Source organism: Danio rerio, chromosome 24 (assembly GCF_052040795.2).
Source record: "Danio rerio strain M-AB ecotype USA chromosome 24, GRCz13ab, whole genome shotgun sequence".
NCBI lineage: Eukaryota > Metazoa > Chordata > Actinopteri > Cypriniformes > Danionidae > Danio > Danio rerio.
The window spans coordinates 2462501-2475367 of record NC_141044.1 but is presented as its reverse complement, the minus strand read 5'-3'; the positions used below and the strand labels follow the sequence as shown (position 1 = coordinate 2475367).

At 40.0% G+C, this 12867-nt stretch overlaps 1 protein-coding gene across 8 annotated transcripts in view; it reads left to right on the top strand.

The window, feature by feature from the left end:
- rreb1a (ras responsive element binding protein 1a) overlaps nucleotides 1–12867 on the top strand; it is a 105441-nt gene that overhangs the window by 17002 nt on the left and 75572 nt on the right. The gene's annotated exons all lie outside the window — the stretch shown is intronic.

Here is a 12867-nt window from a genome sequence, read left to right as displayed (position 1 = left end):
TAATGTTAAAAGTGTTATGATTCATGCATTCTTGCTTTAGCTAGATCATTTAGTTTGAACTGATGTGTAATTTTTAAATACTTAAATGAACATTGTTTTTGAGAGCTGCAATCATTAACAGAAATAGTGGCGTTTTGTATGAATAAACAGATTAGGGCTGCACGATATTGGAAAATTCTGATATTATGATGTTGTATTTTTTTGCAAAAAATATCACAGTATGAATACAGTTTCACAAAATGGTTTGAATAGCACTATTTGACAGTTTCTCAGGATTCTATCAGTATTTAGGTACAGAAATTGGATAATCACAATGAAAACCAAATGCTTTTTCTTACTTTACTAGTTATTTCGATTAGAAATGAGACAAAGCAAAGTAAAAATATTGTTTTGTTTTTACCTTCAGAAGAAATAAGTCAAGTTCTTCCTTTTTTCTTAAAGTAAAGTTAAGTAAAATCTTGTTTTTGCTTTGAAATGTAGATATTTAGACTAGGAACAAGACAGATTCTAAGTAAGATAAAAAAGCCTGTATAAAAAATCTCTAATACAATTAATCTTCCAAAATCATTATTTTTTTTGTGCCCAAATGTTTTAAACTTTCTTGAAACTCTCAATCGCAGGCCTTAAAAATATGAAATTGACAAACTTTCACTCTATTATGGTTAAACTTGACTCTACAAATCACGTGTGTTCTGTAGCTCCTGATCAGCTTAAATTCAGACTCAACATTGCGGATGTTACAATGTGACTATTGCGGATGCGCACATTGTGATCCTTGCTGAAATTATATCTTGTGCAGACTACAGATGTCAACAATAAAATTATGCCGTAGTAGACAAATATATATAGCTTAAATTGATCACTTTAAATGGTGCAATGAGTTTAATTACCTGAATGTACTTTAAAGAAGTGTCTTGGTTTCCAGCTTAACAATAACATCATCTTTTTTGTCATTAACAATCATTAACTACCCATTAAATGGCACTTTGGATTCCTTGCCAAACAGATTTCAACACCCTGACTATGTGAGGCGTGGTTTGTGCTCATCACCTCACATTGTCTTGCTGTCTTTTAGCAAACTAAAGCGCGGTGCCATGAACATTTCTTGTGCAGTGTCTCGGTTCATATTTAAATTTGCTATTTGATTCCCTTCCGCTTAGTCCCTGATTTATCAGGGGTCGCCACAGCGGAATGAACCACCAATTACTCTGGAATATGTTTCATGCAGCGGATGCCCTTCCAGCTTCTGATAAATATGAAACTGATCATTCAAGTAAATAACAACCTTCCCGGTCACCCTCTTCTTCGACACCGAACCGTACACATACCCATCCACACCCATGCACACATACAATGTCCTGCCATCTTCTGTCATGAGCTGAAAAGGTACTGTTGTTTGTTCTGCAAACACAGGACACACCTCGTATCCACAGAGACTGGAGCGCATGCCCCTAGTCCTGCTGCACCTCAGGCTTGTAAAGAAGTCAACCGCACACCTTCTTGCAACCTCTTGTGCAAACACACGGGCCTCCACCTGAGAGCATCCCTTTGCACAGCTGCTGGGAGCGTAGGGGGGGAAGGGAGGATGAGATTACTGGACTGGCCTTAGGACAAAGGCGGAGACAGCGGGAGTAAGTGAAGACGAGGACGGGAGGAAGGAACTTGAGGCTTTGAACCTCCACCGAGCATTCCTGGCCTACGTTTTCTTTTCGAAAAATGACAAAACAGTGTGTCATGGTCGACTTTTCACATCTTTGTCTTGACTAAAAGGCACTGAATCCAAATGTTTTGCACTTTTAAATATTAAGAAAGACCTCTCGTTGTGTCTCACGTTTACACGCTGCCTCCAAAAATGTTGTCCGTCATAAAAAAAATGGGGTTTGGTTTGTTTTTACATCATCCATCCATTTTCCTCAGGCTTCATCCTTTATTTATCAGTGGTCACCACAGTGGAATGAACCGCCAACTATTCCAGCATTTGTTTTATGCTGAGGATTACCTTCCAGGTGCAACAAAGTACCAGGAAACACTCAAACCATACACACTCACATTCTCACACACACACACACACACACACACACACACACACACACTACAGCCAATTTAGTTTATTCAGTTACCCTATAGCGCATGTGTTTGGACTGTGGGGAAAACTAGAACACCCAAAGCCAACACAGGGAGAACATGCAAACTCCACACAGAAATGCCAAATGGCCCAGCCGGGCTTCAAACCAGTGACCGTCTTGGCACCATGCCACCCTTTTTTCCACGTCCCTTAAAGGCATTGTAAGAGGTGTTTAGTCAGTGCGGAGCCAACCTACAAGGGAAAGCCAGAATCCAAGTTGTTGATACTTCCAGCAATGAGCTCTTAACGACAAGCAAAGTGCGTAATATAAAGACAGAACATGGCGGATGGTTGAGAACCACTGCTTTACACTAATGCATGCTGGTTTCAATGCCTGGCATGCACCTTTCCCATGCCGCTGTTTGTTTGAAGTACTGTCAGTCTCTGTTCGGGATTGATTTGTTTACTGAAATTTGGCAAGGATCAAAATGCCATAGATTTCCTGTTATCAATGCTGAATTTTGGGATAATCCTGCACAGCACTTTTTTTTTGAAGGAGGAGAACTGAGGAATCACTGCTTGACTCTACTTGAATAGTGTTGCAATTTTTATTTATTTTATTTTTTTCACAACTGATTATTATTACGAATTGAACATAGTGTGCAAGGTGTCTGTGCATGACAGATTTTTAGGATATGCGCATGCAAAAAGTTTAGACCTGATGTGCAAAATACCACCTGAATAGAAATGCCTGCTTTCAGACTAAAGCCTAATTTATAGTTCTGGGTCAAGTGTATGCAGTAGGGTTGTCATGATACTGGAGTTCGGTACCAATCGATACTGAAATTTTAAAAATGACTGTCCTGCTATCATTTGACCCCACTTCTAAAACAGTGCTGATTTGCCAATGTGTTCATGTGCTCAATAGAAATGATTGTGATTTGTTGTGAAGGTCATCAGTTCACTGAACTCTCCCCTGTTTAAGGAGTGTAACCACAGGTACAGGGACACTGGAACGTTTTAAAGCCACGATTCATCAGCGGATCGCTCGTATGTCAGCTTATGACAGCTGATCGATGCGACTTAAAAACGCTTTCAAGTTTTTTAAATTTCCTAATCGATTGGTACCGAATTCCAGTATCTTACATCTTTCGGATGAGACATTAAACCGAGGTCCTGACTCTCTGTGGTCGTTAAAAATCCCATGGCACTTCTCGTGAAAGAGCAGGGGTGTAACCCCGGTGTCCTGGCCAAAGTCCCTCAATCGGCCCTTACGATCATGGCCTCCCAATCATCCCCATCCACCGAATTAGCTCTATCAGCCAATCAGCCAATAGCTGGTGTGTGGTGAGCGCACTGGCGCCGTTGTCCTGTGGCTGCCGTCGCATCAACCAAGTGGATGCTGCACACTGGTGGTGGTGTGGAGAGACCCCCCCTCATGATTTTAAAGCCCTTTGGGTGTGCGGCCATACACAATAAATGCGCTATATAAACACACATTACATTACAGTATCTTGACAACCCTGCACTCTTTTGAAAAGGTACCACCCCAGTGACAACTCGCGTACCTTTACTTCTGAGAGTGCAGTAGGCAGTAGGCACAGTTTAACCTATGCATATTTATTTGTACCTCGTGCTAAACTCAACTCTCATTACATTTCTGGTGAGGCGTGCATTAATCAACAACATTTAAAGTGGATCTAAACCTTTCATCAAAGATAAACTATTGAACAGCCATTCTTGTTGTTGGACAAACTTTTTTTGATGCACTTCAAATGGTGACTACTGTAGACATTGCAATGACACCGGTTGCAAGAATGGTAAAAAAAAAATTAATTAGTGCAGTTGTGGTCATTAGATCCATATCAGTCCTATCATGCAATCATCAATACTGAAGAACTCTTCCAAAAAGCCACACTAAGTCCACTCAGAGTATTGCAACATCTCCCAAAATCCACCGCAGGACCTTGAGTCATTATACCTTTAGAATAACACTCTATGATGACAGGTCAGCCATTTTGAAATGACACGAGGCCACGCTTCTTCTGTTTAGGGACATCAGCATTAGAAAAGATAACCGTGCTGATATGCTGGCTACTGTTTCCAAAATAAATGCGTCTTTGTGATGGAGCCGGCTGAAATGCTGTGGGGAGGGGGTTGGGTTGGACAAGTCTAGGGCTCTAAAGTGGACGCTCAAGCCCAATTTCGGGCTGCGAATTGGAAATGGCCAGGTGAAAAGGTAGAGGTGTGTCTGTCTCTCTGGTCTAGGGTTAATGGTACACCGTCTAGCTCCCATGGGAAACAAGGAGTCAATGGGGCAGGCTCTGCTGACGTGCCCCTGAGGAGACGGCACAAAAGACAGGCAGCAAAGTTTATTCTTCTCCTGAAACCTGGCCTTTCCCATCAGGGGCTGTGTACACAATGAGCAGACAGAAACGCTGCCCTCCTTCAACACCTATTTCAAAGCAGGCTTACACGCTCGGATATTTGTGAGGGACCCACCCTGACGGCATGTGGAAAACTAAGCCTGATCAATAATGTGAAAGTTCACATCTACTTGGGAAAATCTGTCTTCAAAGTTCGCTACTGGCAATATAAATGCTGAATAGTACTTCGAGTGGAATCAAAATCCACAACGTTTATTTTGCTAGTGGACTATTCTTTAGGTTTGTGGTTCCTGAAGTGGAAGTTTAGACATCCTGGGGGTCACAGGACAACGGCAATTTCCAAAAATCTAATTAATTTTATTGAACTATTAGAATTAGCATGTTATTCATAACCTACTAAGGGACACAATAGTAGTTAATAGTAACATTAACATGTTAAATAAATTGAAAAAACATGCAAATAAATAAGCCTTTCAGTTTTTGTTTTTTCTTTGCGAGTCACTGGCATTGTTATTTTGGAGGTCACGGGCTGAAAAGTTTGGGAACCCCTGCTTTAGGTGAACAATTATAGCAAGTTAAAAAGGTGTTTTGGTAAATTTTTCCGAAAATTAGCCTCTGCGTTTGGAGTAGTGGTCATTCCTTGATGTTAGTTTGATGGCACATATATTTAAGCACGTCCCTATTATTGTTAGATTGACGCATACCTGTCAACCCTCCCATTTTTGCTGGGATTCCCCCGTATTTTACCATTCTATCCCAATATCATCCCATCTACATGTTTTCCAGTACTTCTCCTGAATTTTTAATCTTTCCAAGAAAAGTGAGAGTAGCATCAAAGAGCTGATCTCAAATGTGATGATTGCAGGAGCTGTTCAAGACTATTATGCTTTGGCTTATTTTGGACTTGAATATAAAAACAGCCGCATTTATTAATGTCCATTAAAGCTGTGCATCAATCGTCACCCTTCCTATTCAGCCTCTGAATCGGCCAATTCATGTATCGGCGCTGACAGACCAACGCACTCCCTATAAAGCACTGTTCCCAGATCAGCTTCTGTACATGCAATTTGAAGAGGAGCGAAAGTGGACACTTTTGGATTTGGGTGCGTTTTTAAACAGACAAATACACTTAACAATATTTAAACATGAATAATAAGTGAACCAGATTTTATATCCCGTATTTTTACATACCAGTGTTGACAGGTATGGTTTTGCCGCACGCTAATTATGCGTAAAAAGAAAGCCCCGCCCCCTACTCAATATTCCATTTCATTTGGAAGTACATCAACATACTGAAATAAAAGTCTCAGAAACTTCCAGTTTCCTGCTGAACTTTAAAAGATTGTAAAGATTGCAACTACACTGTTAAAAATCCTGGCTTCCACACAATCAATTTGTGTTGAAGGAATTAAGTTAACTTACTTTTTTTTTTTTACTCTAGAAACTCTAAAAAACTCTAGGATTTTGTTAAGCTTATTTGAAATAACTAGTTTGAACAAGCTGGAAACATAATTTTTTGCGTGTATTAATACACTGTAAAAAATGCTGGGTTCTACACAACTCCATGTTGTCCCAACACAAATTAAGTTAATTAAATTACATTTAATTTAGCAAAAAGAATGAAGTTGCGCTCCAAAAAAGTAAGAATTGTGTTGTTTTAACTCATCTTAATTAAGTAGAGCAGCAAAATTAATTTTTTGAGCATATATAAAATGCAGCCGACTTTACCGTATAATTGTATAACCCCTGAAACCATCATATACAAGCTGTAAAGCAGACCTGGTGTCCTTTTCTGAGAAGTGTCTCTTGTTAGACGTCATGTATGATTTTTGTAACAGCAGTTTGAATGGGAAAATCCGACCGGTCTGTGTCTGCCAATGAGATTTTAGGAGAGAATAAGTGTTTACTACCACACTTCAAAACCTCTCCATCTGAGCAGGTCATCAATAAATGTTTTAGACATCTGTACTTCTTTAGTTCGCATTCATCCACAGCATCCACCCTCAGTATGGGCTGTCCAAGGAGTGTTATTATTAACTAGGGAGTTAGGACTCCACTTGTGAACTTTGTTACCGAGTGCTTGGGAAAAGTAGAGCAAAGGCAATAATAAACTTAATCAGAGAGCAGGGAAGATAACCAGGCTGTTGATTGGCTCGTGAGTAGACCAGATCAAGAGTCCGTCTGAAAGTACAGCCTTTACAAATACACATCTTGATTCTGGCAAAATGGCTGCTTCGCTCATCCCTGTCATCCTTGCGGTTGTGGTTCCTGCTAGCCTGTGTTTAGTGGTTGTGCAAGTTGAAATCGATCAGTTTTTGAATTTCATAATAGTTTAGAAACTCGTGCTGATGCTTGGAGACATTATACAGAAGATCGAGCTCAACGGTTTGCAAAATCTCCATTTGGATGAGGCACATTGGTGTTTGATGTGAAAAGTGTCTGTTTTGTCTTCAGCGTTGCGTAACTGCTCATAAAGTGGGTAGTGTCCCTGTAATGTCTTCTGCTGTAATCTTTGAACAAGGTCAGTGGGTTGCTGATTAGTTACAAAGACAGGCCTGGATTATGGCTGTGAAATATGACAATGCATGTCGTATGGACAGAATCAAAAGTATTCTCCATACTTCATCACTTATTAAAATAAATAGTTTAAGATGATACATGCCATCACAGGGATGCAGACAGAAACATGAATAACAGCATCGTGTAAGAGTTGAAATCTTGAAAGTGCAATGTTTTTATTTTGCATTTTATTTAGCGACATGTTGCATTTCTTTTCCCAGAGATGGGTTGCGGCTGAAAGGGCATCCGCTGCGTAAAAACTTGCTGGATAAGTTGGCGGTTCATTCCGCTGTGGCGACCCCGGATTAATAAAGGGACTAAGCCGACAAGAAATGTTGCATTTCTGTTTTAACCTGTAATTAGTTTTTGTAAATGTTTATTTTATATTATTATTATTAATTTTACATTTTAAGATTATATTTCAGAAGTTCTAAATAAAAAGACAGCTATAATCAGTAGATTTTTAAGTATTTAAAATGTACATAGTCGTATACATTTGGTCAATATATACTATAGGGGTGTGACGAGACGTTTAGGCCCAATCCTATTTCAATTTTTTTTTTTACCCCTACCCCTTCCCCCTGGCCCATAAAACAGAGTATAAAGAGAAAGAGGCATCAAATTTCAGCCCTAATAATGGAAAAGCACTACAACACCTGCACACGTCATCAGATCTCGATCTCTGACATCACATGAAATCGATGATGGCGACTGCTGTAGGTATTCCAGTTGCATTATTTTTTTGCTGTTTATCTTCAGGAAATCACTGAAGGCAATGATATCATTCATTCATTTATTTTCTTGTCGGCTTAGTCTCTTTATTAATCCGGGGTCGCCACAGTGGAATGAACCAACAACTTATCCTGCTCATTTTTTACGCAGCGGATGCCCTTCCGGCCGCAACTAATCTCTAGGAAACATCCACACACACATTCACACACACACTCATACACTACGGACAATTTAGCCTACCCAATTCACCTGTACTGCATGTCTTTGGACTGTGGGGGAAACCGGAGCACCCGGAGGAAGCCCATGCAAATGCAGGGAGAACATGCAAACTCCACATAGAAACGCCAACTGAGCCGAGGATCGAACAAGCGGCCTTTTTGCTGTGAGGCAACAGCACTACCTGCTGCGCCACTGCATCCCCCCCCCCCCCAATATATTATAATTGGTTAAATTTACAATATCATGATAAATAGTTATCAAGATATGAGAATACTTAAATCCGGATATGAGTTTTATTTCCTATCACCCAGCCCTGGCCTGTTGGAACATTTACCAACACAAAATTCAGGTGCACTCACACTATATTTTGGGCTTGTAGACCACCTGTTCCCATATAACAGGTGTTAAAATCATTGAAATCTTCGGTTGATGATGTCAGGATGATGATTGGTCTCATATTCGAGCCGTGTGCCTGTGTTAGTGATTCAGCTGCCTGGTTTGCTAAGGAAATGGCTAATCCCACAAGGCTGTGTGTGCGATTCTCAGCAGGAAACGGTGGATGCTGGATGTTTTGTCAGGTTCTCGTAATTATGATAACTATTGTGTCACATTTAAGGGAATTATTCATTAGAACTGGTCAAATGAACGTACCAGGGGCAAACAGACAAGAGAAGTTCTGTTAATCTGGCTTCTTTTGTCAGTGGTTAACATTAAATACTTAATCAGGTCGTGCCCTAAGAAGCTCTCGCCAAGGGAAAAGAGAGTGTTTAGTGCTCTCCAGAATCAGTGGAGGAAACAAGAACTTTTTCCATTGTTAAAGCGTGCATGTGACGGTTTCGGCTAAGCCTGCCTGCCTTTGTTTGAATCTTGTAATTGTCCCATCCTGCGTGTTTTAACCCCCTTTATCCTTTCAAGAGCTCACAATGTTGAGGGCTGTCACCCACCCACCAATCTGTACCCACTCTGGTGCCGCCTTACATCTGATGGGACCCTCTTTATCAGTGTGTGGGCAAACATTACGGCAGGCTATAGAGATGGAAATGAGGCCTTTGCGGCCCTGCAGCCCAAATGCTAGTGCCCTAACGCCTCTACAGACTGTCATGGAATTACAAAAGAGATTGGTCTGTAATGACAGGCCGTCCTTTGACTGCTGCAGGGCTTGTGTACTTCCATTCATTTCTGTACGAGCTGATGCCATTCAGATTCGTTACTTGAAGGTGGTCACAAGCTAATCGACACTTAAATTACAAGCTTAGACAATCATATGTGCAACCACTTTAATCTTGTAGAGTTTTGAAGAGTGTTTCATAGACCATCTAAATGGAAGATGACACTTTTTGGTAACTGGTTAATACGACACATCATTTCTACACCGAATAAAAACAAACAGATTCATTGGATTTAAGGTTTTTTTTAAGGTAAGTGGTCGCAAACAATTTATTTAGGCCAACAAATTAAGGTAAATATTATTCAATTGTATTAGTTTGTTTAGAACTATGCAGAATCGGAAAGGGCTTTAATGTCAGGGATGTTCACACATACAGGGAGTTTGTTTTGGTGACCGAGCTTCTACAGTGCAACAGAATTACAGAGACAGAACAACAAACAGATAATAAATATATTTTAAAAAATAGTGTAGTGGATGCAAATATACAAATTGACAAGTGTATGTGCAGGTATATTACTATATACAACGTTAAATATGTGCAGCTTTTATGTGCAAATTGGCATGTGTTGTTAAATAAGTGTGTATTAAAGTGTATAGCAAGTTGTGAGGTTTGTTTTACAATTATTATCTGAATTAATATTTAATTACTACTAAATAATTCAGGCCATGTAAATTGTTTGCAACCCTTTACCTTTAAAAAAAAAAAAAGTAAATCAAATGAATTGTCTTGTTTTTCAGTGTGCATATTATATTTAATTGCCATTGTGTTAAGTATAAACGTAATGTCCACAAGTGCTGGGTGTAAGTAATATAGTTAGTGTAATTAAATTACGTTTCCACTGATAGTTACTTTTCATTACTTTTAAAGGGTACTTTTACTTTAACACTTTACGTAAAATTAACTGTTCTGTATAAATCAGTTCAGAGAAGCAGAGTTATTTCTGTTGCACACGTATATTTGGCTGAATTATTCTAGTTTTTGACTGCATTTATCAAGATAGTCTTATATGCTTGAGAAAGCAATGAATTGAGAGGTTAGTTCATGGTAATATATGGCATAATTCAGAGAATGTTTTGTTATTAAGATATTTTGCATGATAATAATTTGAAAATGTCATAATGCTAAATCAGGTGTGTCCAAACCTTTTCTTATAAAAGGGCAAAAAACAAACGTGATTGAGGCTAGTGGGTCGAAGGTAAATAGAGTAGCCACGGGTAGGGCCAGACTGAATCTGCTGTCAGTTTGGACTATTTCTTCTGAGTATTTTGTTAAAATCTGTGGATTATTTTGGGAGTATCATAAGTAATAATGTTATATATGAAATAAATAAAAATAAAAATGTTTACTTTTATTTAATGTCTACAATGCAAATCCATCTAGATCCACTTATTTTGTAAACAAAGCAAGTCTCTCATGTAATGTATATCTACTGAAGGACAGAAAATATGACTTTATAAACTGCATTGCGAATTAATCAAGTAAACACTTTCATATTAGTCAATATTATTACTGAAATGTAAAAACTGAATAAATATACATTTACACAAGTAAATAAACAGACTCAATAGGCAAAAAATCTGCAGATTTCTGCACACGCAGATTCTGTGTAGGCCTAGCCATGGGTAATTTCCTAATTTCTTTAATAATATTTAAAAATGACTAGAAAACATTGCTTTATATTAACTTATACAGTGTTTTTCGCATTTAATAATGAACTTATTACAGGTAAATCACAACAATCTAATTTATAACAGAATGGCACTAGTGTTTGCATTGATTTGCTCATTGAGGTCTTATGCATAGTTCTCTATGGGTCGAGTGACAGTATTTACATTTTTAAAAATCTGATTAATTAAAGCATTAAACTATCTTTTTTTTGTAGCTCAGCAATAAAACAAACAAACAAAACGGCTACCTTAAATTAGAAATGATGATCTGTTAAAGGCATTCGCCCCAACCACTTCCTCATCATTTTCTCTCTCTCCTCTCTGATGGGATGGTCGGGCCATATCAAAGGTTGCAATGGGCCAACTTTGGGCATCTCTGTGCTAAATGAACACATTATATAATAGCTTAAGTGTAACGTCAAAGCTTTTATTTGAATAATAGAGGATTCGCTCTATGCAGAATCAATGTAATATAGACAGAAATGAACACGCTATATAGCATCATAAACCCCAATATCAAGCAAAGTTGCATTTGATTGCATGTAAATGCATCAGATTTTAATTTGAGATTTGAGCTCTCTATGATAAGTGAAGTTTATTCATAAACTAATTTCGAGAGGATCACGTGCTTATGATTTATCACGTCCAGTCTCGCATTTGCTAATCACTAATCTTCCAATCATATGAGCCCTAAGGCACCATAAATAGTCTAAGTTTTCAGTTCACTTTATCTTCGTTTGGAAGAAACCCCCCTCCTCCCCTATTCTCCTCCTTTACCTGTAATTGGGCGGCACGGCGGTCCAGTGGTTAGCACTGTGAACCACACAGCAAGAATACTGCCGGTCCTAGTTCGATAGGACCGGTGAGTGTTTCTGTGGGGAGTTTGTATGTCCTTCCCGTGTCCGCGTGGGTTTTCCCCGGGCTCTCCGGTTTCCTCCCACCATCCAAAGACATTCAACATACTTAACAATCAAGCTGGTCTAATTCCTTACGTTCCCTTAGCTACAGCGGCAGGGGAGTTCTGAGATCCACCGAGCTCAGGCTCCCTTCTTGCTCTGCCAACGGGAGGAAGCCCCGGGCTCGAGGAGCCCTTGAGCTCGGGGCTCTCTCCCGGGACAGCATGCCAAATAAGCTTTGTAAATCATCAGCTAAGTGTGAACTCTTGAAACATCTAAAAATCATCACACTGCGACTATTCCTCTCAAATCAATTAAATGAGACTACTTTTTCAGCCATCTTTAACGCTCTTGCATCACTGTTCTGCGCTCAGCTCTCTCTTTGTTTGTAGAGGCAGCCTTTTGTAGGACGGTCAGCCTGATGCTAACCACCGAACTGCCACATTATGGAAAATAATCGTGACTTTTAACGCTCTCAGCCTGCAAATTCTCGTCTGAAGTTCCAGCATCTCCACCCCCCTATTCTAGATGAATCGCTCCCTTGTAGGAGCGTGTCCTCAGGCAGCCGCCTATGTAGAGAGAACCCTGCACAGCAGCTCTGGAGCAGTGCGAAGGGGAAAAAAAACAATGTGACTCTTATTTCAGCCGAGGGAGGGCGGGTGGGGGGGTGTGCATGATGTGATGCTGGGGAGTGGAGAAGCCCTGCGCGTCAGCACACACTGGAGTGTGATGGATGACCCCTGCTGCAAACGCCGGCCGGGTTGTCACTCATGTGAATGGCAATAGCAAACAGCTGGGAGCCCGGGCTGGGATTGGTTAAAGGGAGTCATATGGGTTGAGTTTGAGAGGAGGCGCTTTAAAATGTGGGTGGCTGACGGCCGCCAAAGCACCAGTTGGCTGATGTTTTGGCCTTGTACTTTGGCCTGCATCCTTGCTTTGGAGTTTAGGCCATGTAACATTGGAGCAGAAGCCAATAGGGGGCCTGAGGGGAGGGGAGGCGCTGCGGTGATCCAGTGTTTGAGTGAGAGAATGCACAGTAACTGATGATAACATCGCTGGCAGAACTGGGCCTTCCAGACATCCAATAAGTTCTTTCATAAATTATGCTTGAGATTTTCTCTCACCTAACAAGATGGGGCTCAAAACATCTCATACATGATTTAAGGCATCTCA